Source organism: Pinus tabuliformis, chromosome X (genome assembly GCF_031772625.1).
Source record: "Pinus tabuliformis cultivar Carrire ecotype Pingquan chromosome X, CPIR1, whole genome shotgun sequence".
Taxonomy (NCBI): domain Eukaryota; kingdom Viridiplantae; phylum Streptophyta; class Pinopsida; order Pinales; family Pinaceae; genus Pinus; species Pinus tabuliformis.
Genome location: NC_142308.1, coordinates 1,282,453,925 through 1,282,465,295, shown reverse-complemented (window position 1 = coordinate 1,282,465,295; position 11,371 = coordinate 1,282,453,925). Strand labels below are relative to the sequence as shown.

The 11,371-nt window shown below is 32.5% G+C and overlaps 2 pseudogenes; both read left to right on the top strand.

Annotated features, from left to right (window-relative positions):
• The first annotated feature begins 2,094 nt into the window (after positions 1 to 2,094).
• LOC149144729 (1-phosphatidylinositol-3-phosphate 5-kinase FAB1A-like) lies at positions 2,095 to 8,415 on the top strand (annotated as a pseudogene).
• A 1,409-nt stretch (positions 8,416 to 9,824) lies between these two features.
• LOC149144728 (1-phosphatidylinositol-3-phosphate 5-kinase FAB1A-like) lies at positions 9,825 to 11,087 on the top strand (annotated as a pseudogene).
• The last annotated feature ends 284 nt before the right edge of the window (positions 11,088 to 11,371 follow it).

Sequence of the window (11,371 nt, the reverse complement as noted above, 5' to 3'; positions counted from 1 at the left end):
CCTCTCATCAAGTGACTAAGCATCATGATGTTGTCTTTAATGATCCTTTTCATGATGATTGCTACGATCTCTTCTATAGATCCTTTATGGTAGCATGTATCCATGTAACATGCCTCTTTTTATCTTGTTGGGTCGCTTGTTGATGACTCCGAGTTGGTTGTACTAAACCTTTCCACATCTCCATCTTGTGTTGGTCCACGTATACAAACTCCTCCTTGTTCCTTCTTTGTAGTTATTGAATAGTCTATCAGGAGTCGAGACTAAATGGATTACTTCATCATATATTCCATCCTCTCATTTGGATGTTTCTTCCAGCCTTCCCTTGCTAGATGAGGTCATCATTGTTGGTACTTCATTTTGAGGTGTACAACCCAGTGATGCTTCTCCTTCTGAAATGTAGTGATGCCCAACTTTGAGATGATACTATTCATGTATATGTACAATAGTTTGTTAATTATGGTAACAAACCCTCTGCTACATCGTTTCCATCTTTTATTTTATGGTTTGATTCTTGATGATCTCATTCTTATTGTTCTGAGTTGATCATGGTGACGCATGTACTTTTCATTTTGATGTAGATCGTTTTTCTTGATGCATATTTTCTTTCTACTCATTGTTTTATGCATTATAGTAAGATGATCTTGGACACATGAATCAATATGTGTGAAATTATGAGGATGGTGTTCTTGCAAAATCTATCTTAGTGTTTTGAAACATGTCCACACTCGCAAAGGAAAAATGACTTAACACTTGCACACATGCTGAGATTATTGGAAGCAGTAAAGGGACCACAAATGGACATAGTATGGAAGTTCCGAGCTCATCATTATGTTCGAATTAGTCACCGGAGATTCCACAGTAAGAACATTTTTCTGCCAACGTTTTGAATCCCAACCGGGATCCATCATCAGGACAACAAGAATGCTTTGATAGAAGAAGAGCAGTTTTTTAGGGTTTAAATAGAAATGGGGAGAGAAAAGAGGGAAGGTCGGTTCTCAATTTTTGAGAAGTCGGCTGCCTCTTGATTTAATTGATTTATTTAATTAATTATTATTATTATTATTATTATTATTATTAATTAATTTTTAATTTTTTTTTTTGACCATAATTATTTTAATTAAAATTATTAATATAATAATTCATTATATTAATTATTATAATATATAAATTTTTTCTTATTAATATAATAATTAATTATATTAATATAGTAATTAATTCTATTAATATAATAATTAATTATTTTAATTATAATTGGTTTAAAAATTAATTGCTAATTAAAATTTTTATTTATTTAATTATTAATAATTATAATTAATTGGATATTAATTAATTATTAATTAATTATTAATTATTTTTATTCTTAATACAAATTAATTATTATTAATTAATATATTTATAATAAAATTAATGGAAAAGATTATAATTACATTAATTATTGTTATAATATAATATTTAGGGATTAGTAATACATATTATATATTTCTAAAAAATAGATATGATTATAATTATTATAATAACTATTATTAATGTAGTAATTAATTTTATTAATTATTATTATTAATATAATAAATAATATAATAATTAATAATTAAAATATAATGCTTAATTAATTATATTAATATAAATATGATATTTTATAATTAATTTTATTAATTATTATTATTAATATATTAAATAATATAATAATTAATTATTAAAATATAATACCTAATTAATTATATTAATTAAGTATTAATAATAATTAATAAATAATTATTAATTAAGAATTAGTAATAATTGATTAATAATTAATTAATAATAATTAATTACTAATTAATTAATAATAATTAATTAATTACTAATTAATTAATTACTCATTAATTACTAATTAATTAGAAATGAATTAGTAATTATTGCTATTATTATTATTATTGCTATTATTATTATTATTATTATTATTATTATTATACTGATATCGGGTTAATTTTTCTGATTAGGGGAAACCAGCTACCACTAATCTCCATGCCATTGTCTCTGTTGAGATTATGCGGGTGTTTGAAAATCTCAAGAGCCTCTCTGATCTTTCGCTTATGGTGTTGCTCTTCCTTGGCGATAATGGAGGCGTTTTCCAAGAAGACATGGTGCTTAGTTTTTGACGAATGTTCTGCGAGGGCGGAAGAACGAGACCTTTCATTCTTAATATCAGCTCCATGTTCTTTGAGTCTGGTCTGCAGAGAGCGGCCTGTTTCACCAATGTAGCTTTTTCCACATGAGCAATCGATCTTATAGACCCCTTTAAGTTGCTGTTTATCAATATTATCCTTAACTGATTTCATACTTTGCCTGATAGTTCCAGGGGCTGAGAATTGCGTGCTTATGTTTTTCCTTCTTAGGACTTTCGCAATCTTATCTGTAACTCCATGAATGTAAGGAAGAAAAACCCTACCCCCCTCAGGTTGATCTCGGGCTCTAGGTTCATGAGATAACAACCTTTTCTCCGCTTTCCGAATTGCTTTCTTAATCTCATTTTCTTTGTAGCCTAAACCTTTAAAGGTTGAGATTAAATGCCTCTTTTCTTCATCCAGATGATCAGCGTCAGAAATTCGAAGGGCCCTGATAGCAAGAGTGTTTAGAACACCAAGCTTCTGGGCCGGATGATGGTGGGAGTCAGCGTGGAGGTAGTTCTCTGTATGGGTGGACTTTCTGAAGACTTTGTGCCCTATAGAGCCATCATCTTTTCTCATGATGAGGATGTCTAAGAAAGGAATGCTCATGTTTTCTTCAAGATCCATAGTGAATTTTATTTCTGAGGAGATGGAATTTAGGTGAATAAGAACTTGTCAAGCTCTGCTTTACCATGAGTCCATTTTATATTAGTATCATCGACGAATCGCTTCCACCATGTTGGTTTCAAAGGGAACGAATCCAGGGCCTTCTTTTCAAAATATTCCATGTAAAGGTTGGCCACGATCGGTGAAAGGGGGGATCCCATTGCCACTCCAGTTGTTTGCTCATAAAATGTTGCTTGGAAGGTGAAAACTGTTGATCGCAAGCATATTTCGGCCAATCTTGCAGTCACTGGATCAGAAACCTCTCTTATAACTTGAATGGCTTCTTCAAGAGGAATCTTGGTGAATAGGGACACAACGTCAAAGCTAACAAGGAGGTCTCCACGCTCTAATTTTTCATTATTAATGAGATTCACAAAGTCATGGGAGTCATGGGAGTCATCATTATGACTGGAAAAGATAGAAATGGCTAAAATATGACCAATCTTCTCATGTGTTGGCTTTTAAAACCAAAATGGAATTTCTAATAATAAATATGTTGTTAGGCTTAGTGATGTGATGTTCTTTGTTAGCAATTTGTTATAGATTGGTTAATGTTGTTCCATTTTATATATGGAATACAACTTCATTTCCAACAACAAATAATAATATGCTTTATCACAGTGAATTTGAAAGGAAAATGGAACAAATTTCACATGGATCTATTCACTTAGCGGCCTATATCCAAATAATTACACTGGCATCCATTCTCAGGTTTGATATTATTGCATGTCCAACCAATTTGTCCAAGAACTAAATAGATACATAGCTTGTCGTGGAGGTTTGACATCCATGAATATTTACACTCCATTTGTAAATCATTATGAAATCGTAGTGTTCATCATACAATGTTACACTGTAGATACATAGTATTGTATTGATTGGGTCATAGGATTGAACTTTGTCGCAGTTGTTTTGACAATTTGATCCCTGCTATTCTTGTATTTCATTCTCTCGTATCCAAAATAAATGTACATATGAACCAATCTCTATCTTAATCTGTATTATCTGTATCACAAATTTTGTAATAGATAAACTATGGCTTCAATATGGAAGGAAACTACTCACTCTAATCCCAACAAGCGTAATCAAGAATGCTAGTTCTGATGTGCACTACTTTTTTTCAGTGTTGGGTGATCTCCATGTTTTTCACTTAGAACAAACCGCTATAAAATACAAACAAACCCTAAGTGCCAGATAAGCAAATCAAGACATGGTGTGATGAATATCTATTTTCTCTAATCTAAAGAAGTTGGAGCTTGGGATATTGTCTACACATTGTTTATGCATGTTGGTCCTTTGTAATAAGAAATTATACTTCTTTTGCTCCATCAAAATATTTTTTCGTTTGTACAACTTCAAAAATAATAGTTTTGAAAGCAACATTCAAACTATGAACTACACATGGTGTCCCAAACATTTGTTCATACCTGCTCAATGATTGCATCAATTTCTTTGTGAGACCTTGCATTGTTTGTGATAAATTGCATGATGTTTGGAGCATAGTCACCATACAACCTAGTTTGGGCTTGGGGTATTTATTATTGTGCACATATTCTATATTGTACATATACAATATGGTAAACATATGATTTCTTGTATTGTATCTATCTTTGTATTGAAAGGTACAAAAAAAAAATATTCCCTATACAAGTTTAGGGAAAATCTCCCCTAAAAACATTCTAAAAAAAAAAGGCCTCAAAAATCTTGCTTTAAAAGGTCTTTATGGGATAACCTATGTATAAGTTTACAACACATCGACATCTTTAATTTTATCTACTTATTTTTTAATTTTTATATCATTTTGGAAAATTCACATGTTTTTCATTTTGTGAGTTGTAGATGCCTATATGTTGGTTGTATTGGATTTGTTTAAGAACACATTTTTGTTGTATAGCATCAGTATCCATATTAAAATATTGTAGCCATGATTTGAAATCTCAATTACTTTTGTAAGTATCAACCATGCATTCAATGCTCTTCTCTTCATTTGAAGATTTATTTCTCTAAAGAAGTATGGACTTGAAGGAGACATACTATCAAATATATTGATGGTTGGTTTGTTGTATTAGTCCACAACAAACTTCTCCTTTTGCATAATGGTGGTGCATATTTTTTCAAAATTTATCTCTTGTAACCAATGGGTTCTTCATTCACCACTCTAAACACGACTTTCCAATGTAGAGACATACTACTCTATAAAGGGAATACCACATGCATGTATGGCAAGGGAAACTCCACTATCTATGTCTTCCCTCCTGCAATCAATCAAACATTCTTTCCAAGAGTTTGGTGTTCAATCTCTTCCAGACTTCCTCAATTGTTGAGGAAACTGGCTACCCATTTTTTCAACCTACGAGAACATGCTTGCTGCCCCTCCTTGCTTCCCTCCCTAAGTGTGCATCATAATTCTCCTTTTGAAATTGTGCCTCAATCTTTAGGGTGATAGATTACAAAACTCAACCCCATTGTTAGGAATCCACATAAAAGGGATTTACCCCTTGAGTATGAATCCAAAAATTTCCGTGCACCTATGCAATTCCATTTGTAGTTTCAACTTTTCACCTTATTTTTCTCCTTTTTATCTATATTTGTATGACACAGTTCCACAGAGGGGAATCAATGGGAAATTTTTGTTATTTTCTTCACCATCTCCTCTTCCTTTGCCACTTCTTCCAGCATGATTTATATGATCATATCATTCCCAAGATGATGAATGAGATTCCATCAAAAGAATATATGAGCGTAAGAAACAGAAGAACAAGTAAGAGTTTCGAGTGTTGTTCTACTGGAAAAAATCTCTATTCCTCCCTTAAAATCTTCTTGCCAAAGTTGTTCTCAGTGTTGCTCTACCAAACTTGTCCACCCTCAGTTGTTCTCATTTATGTTGTCCAAATCTACTCTCCAAAGTATGAAACTGAAAAATGAGATGAATTGGGGTTTCAAGTACTTTTGTAGAGAGCCAGGGGGAAACTTTGATAAATAGGGGGCCCATCCCTACTCAATTGTCAGTTGGTGTGGGGAGGCCATGTGGACCCACTCTACCTGTTCCCTCCAAAATCAACAAGGTATTTTACACCTTTATTTTTTATTTTATGCAGGAAATGTTTCTCATGTTGATCAATGTTTTCCTACAAATTCCGGCATGAATCAATAAATCTATATTTCAAATACAAATTGGAAACGTGTTTTCCATTCTAGGATGGTGATTCCAAGGGTGGAAAACTGTCTAGGATTCCTTGTGTATTTTTAATATTTTACTGTCATTAAAATAAGTATTATATTTATGCTTAATATGCCTTGAAATTCTAATATGTTTATAATAAATGGTATTTCTATTATGTATGCTATGATAATATAATTCACAGATGGAGACCGAAGCCTCAAACTCAATCTAATATTTTCTATGAAATATTTCCAACAAAGTAAATAGGTTCTCAAATTTTCATTCTTGAAAGTATCTCATATAGTTGACTATCTCCAAATTAGGAGACATGTTGATATTAAGTTATATTCTCTTTTCTTGAAGTCAAAATTTATGGGACTCACTCTTCTCTTGTGTTTACAAGTCCCACTTATGGGTGCAAGTCATGATCAGTTGAAGAAAGCTAAACATGTTGTTCAATATGTAGGGTTTGCAACTTACCATTTAGCCCTTGAGACCTATTTCCTTGCAAATGAAGGTGCCATCTTGCCTGAACTTCCCTTGAAATCACCAATAGGTGTTGCATTTCCAGACAAACATTTAAGTTTAGATAGATCTATTTCTATGATACCCAGTTTTGTTGTTCCTATTCCAGAACAAAATCAGTCAGGAGAAATGCAAAACCTAAAAATGTATAAGACAATGTCAATTGTCTCTACCTTAGTAGATGACCCTTTGATTGATAAGAATAAGAGAGATTCAAAACCAACTCTTACTAGTGGAGAGATGGGGCCACCTATATCACATGTTACTAGTAAATCTAGTGTTGATGGAACCAATCTTTTTTAAATAGAAATTGTTTTTAAGAAATCCTGCATATGAGATACATATGTTCAAGTTAAACGGGTATAGTGGGATATATATTCATCTGGATAGAGACCTTCCTTGCAAACTACTCCTTAAAGCGATATATTTGGATGTTAGCTTCAATAAAGGCATATCCAAATGAAATTATATCTCCTGTGGGTCTAGGTTAATATGGGGCAATAACATCATATTTGGAACTTCAAGATAAGGAATGAAAAGATTCAGATCTAGAAAATCATTTCATTGTTTCTGTTTCATCCAAGGTTAATCTTAATTATAAAATAACAATAGAGGAGCTATCTGAGAAGGTTGCATGGGAGAAGTAAGGAATAGTAGAAAAAGAAAAAGAAAGGTTTTTATAGATGAGCAACTTTTAGGGCATAGAAACCAAGAACATCTTTTCTCTAAAGAAGACTTTCCACCTTCTCCTCTTGATCATTAAAGTATATTGTTCTTTTATCAATTTGTTGTGTATTGCAGGGGATAGTTTGCAAGCATTCACAACTCTTTCACATCAAGTATATGGTAGTTTTGACAAGTCACAAGGAAGGTACCTCTAGGATGATTTGTTTGACCAAGTAATGTTTTTTCTTCATGTATTTTTCTTCTTCCATAGCTTTCTATTGCTATCTTATAGACCTTGCATATACACAGTAATAATTGGAAAATTTTGATGTAACAACATGTAAAAAACATGCAAAATTCTTGTTGTTTCTGTAATGAACCATCAAAAGCACATGTTCTTTCTTATACACACCATCGAGGTACCCTCACGATATCGATAAGACAATTACCTTTATTGTTGACATAACCTGGAGAACGTGAAGGAAAATTGTGGATGCGGCATAGGCGCTTAAAATGTGCATGGAAAGATAGATTTTCATAAGCAACCCGACGAGTAGTCATGTCTAATGTTGCATGAGGTTTATCCTTTTGAAAATTCCTAGAGCTTAGCTTCTCTAATCATATTGCAGCAAGTAGAGTTGCAAGATGTGGTCATTCATTAAATTGAGGCTGCATTTTCTTTTATGGGTATGCCATTGAATTCCCTTGCTTTGTATTTGCAAGCAATTTTCATGTTATTTTTTTATTTTGACCTTTTGATATCTTACATAATTTATGTAGCTCTTGATTTTTCTAAAGTACCCATAATTGTGTATGATAATCAATGACTATTCCATGCTAATCTATTGGACCTACGTTGTTCCCAAATTCAATGTGACATGTTTGGAAGCATGATTGCATGTTTCCGATATTCCTCCGTCAATGTTCTACCTCTGCATTTGCCACCTTCAAAATTAGGGTTCCATGATCTGCATCAACAAGATTGGCTCATAAATGAAGTTGAAAAGGTACTTTATGATACAAATTGTACATATGGTTAGATGTTTGTTAATTTTTATATACCTATCATACCTATGGTGTAGGACCCCCAAAATCCAAACTAATGTTCATTTTGATGCAAATGAACAAGTTGCGGATAAAGTGGGAATGTTGTTTAGAGAGGTTTTTAATTTGCTCGGACATAAAATTGCCACATTTGGAACCTTTTATTCCAATATTAAGGTTCTTGAAACAAGGAGGAAAATTGCATAGCTTGAAGGAGTGTTGTATAAATAGAAAGTTGAATTTGAGGTGATATTATAGATGTATATAAAGTTTGTTTAGTGTACTTTTGGTTGTCTAATATTTCCATATTTTTTTATAGAAATTGCTTAGTTGGAAATAATTTCTTCATAGGGTTCATTATTTTGATACAATCTATCAAATTCAAATAGATTTTGTTGCAAGAGGCCATTGTTAATGTTCAGCATGTTGGAACTTGGAAGACCTATTGCTAATATTTCAAAGCTAAACAATATAAGGTGTCTTCTTATTTATGAATCCTATGAACAAGATCACCATCTTTTCCATTTAGATTCATCTCTTAGAGAGAAAAACGCTTTTTCCAAATTGGAATCTAGTTCACTGGAGGATTTTAAGACTCCATATAAGGAATATGATTCTAGTATAAATGAAAATGTTGGAGACTGTCAGGGTACAATCAAGGATAGTAACAATGCTAGTGGTGGTTTTTGCATTCTAGTGACAAAGGACACAGGCTCCATGGTTGATGGAAATTGTTTGGACAAAGCTATCTATTTTGAGAATCTTTAGTTCAAAGATATCCAAGCTTGTGACAAGCATGTTTTAAATAATGGATCTAAGCAACTTTCATGATTAGTAATGTGGGAAATTCCTATTTGTGTGACCATTTAGAGGGAATTGGGACTGTGAATGGAAAATTAAATTAGGGCATGGAAATTATTAAATTGGAAGAAGGTAAAACAACCCAGAATATATGGATGACGTGGAAGGAGATCCAAACATTAGATATTGATCAATTATAACTAATGGTACCATGTTTCGCATTTTTTACATGGAGAATGGTGAATTAAATACCAAAATCAATGTTTTTGAGACAATTATTTTTGAAGTAGTTGATAGTAGGGAAAATACAAACGGTTTGGATGAAGATATGGCAAATTGTTGGAAACTGTCAGAGAAGGATTCTCCTATCCTAACTGATTTTTCAAATACATTAGATGAAACATGGATAGGTGAATGCCAATTAGCAAAATCTTAGGCTGTATCTATGGCATCACAAGGGCAAGAAGTTGGTTCTGCCACTTTGGCCACTAGTTTCAGTGGCAGTGAATCTGAAGACAAAAAATATTTTAATCCAATTCTACAAATTGCAATAGGGGATAGGATGATGCATGAATCTGCCTAAAACATGCATGATAAAGGTGGAATAGAGGCTCCGAAGAAATTCATACCTCCCTCACTAGTAAAATAATTAAATCCATCAAAAGAGTTTGGAAGTTTCATTGAGGGTCCTATGTCAAACTTACCAACTAGTTGTAGCAAGAGTTTACAAGAAATTTTATCAAGGGCTTTTAGAGTTGACTCTCAGAGAAGCTATTTTCCTATGTTTGTCTCATATGTCAGTCATCTAGGTGGTAATGGAGTGGGTAAGTTGTGTTTACCAACCGATGTCAATGATATGGTTATTGTTGTTCATAATGATGAGCCAACAATCATAATAAATTATGCACTAAGCTCGCAAGAATATCAGGCTTTCCTATGTGACAAGGTACCTGATAGTGAGAATAAAAAGGAAACAAATAGGGATAAAGCAAAGGAATGTGCAAATTTATTTAGTATGGGAGGAGTTGTTTCAAATCCACTTTAGCCATAAGATGGTTCCTTAGACTCGATTAAAGTTCTTTCCAAAGAGGTAAGTTCAAGATATGAGGATATTTACACATATGGCTCCAAAGGGAATGGGGGTTTAGATTCATAATTATATAGAAAAGACACATGCAAAAATATCCTTTTGTGATGAGGGTCCTCCAAGAAAAGTTAAGTAGTTGGTAACCTGTTATTATGAAAAACAGTTTTATGCCCTTAGGAAAATGTCTTGTCCAACAGAGATGGACTTTAGATTGTCACTAAATTGTTGCAACAAATGAGGACCTCAAGGAAGAAAGGGAAATGTGTTTTCTGCAAAATCCTTGGATGCAATATTTATTATTAAGAGAGTCATTAGGATAGAATCATAGTCTTTTATGAAGTTCTCCTCAAAATATTTCAAATATCTTTGTGAATCACTATGTTCTGGAAGCTCCACATGTTTGGAAAATATGCTTTGTATTTATTAGGTTGGATACTCATATTATTGTTTATTCTATATTTGAAAATACCTTTTGTACGCTCCTAGGGAGTTTACCATGCTTTCTTTCCTTCATTGTGTGTGTGCATGTTACATAATGTGCTTATCTTTTAGGTCACTATAAAGAATGCAAAAGGTGTCAAAGAGATCAAGATGAATTGATGGCAATGGAAATTTTGTTGTTTGTAAGAAATATAACATGGGTTTATGACCTCAAAGGTTTTGGTTGCTCCCTTTACAATATAGATTCATCAGGAAACAACAAAGTTCTTCTAAACAAGAATCTCTTAGAGACCATCCCAACTCCTCCAATATTTCTTAGGAATAAAGCTAAGCACCTTTTGGAGGGAGCAGTCTCAAATGGTATTTCATTTCTTATGGTAAATATAGTTTTTCGTTTTTCTTAATCAATCATAATTGTAATCTTAGTTTCAAATTTGTGTTAAGCTAGTCAGTTAGCATGATTGTGCGCAATGTGTGTTTGTAGTCAATTAATGTAATGGATTATTCATTACTTGTCGGAGTTGATGAAGACCATTGTGAGATGGATTAGGTGAGAATAGACTCATACAATGCTGAGTTTTGGTAACATACACTCACACATTTGCTTTGAAATATATTTTCTCATATTTTATTTTCCATTTTAGGTAACACTATCAATAATTTCATATGCTTGGGTCAGAGCATGTATCTATCAATGTTTAAGAGATGAATACACTAACCTTTTTATTTTATTTGTTTCAAATTTCAATACATGAAGTTTAGTTTACATTGGTGATAAAGCCAACATTTCTTGCTATGATGCTTTTTATGCAACGAAGTTGCCTAATGATGATA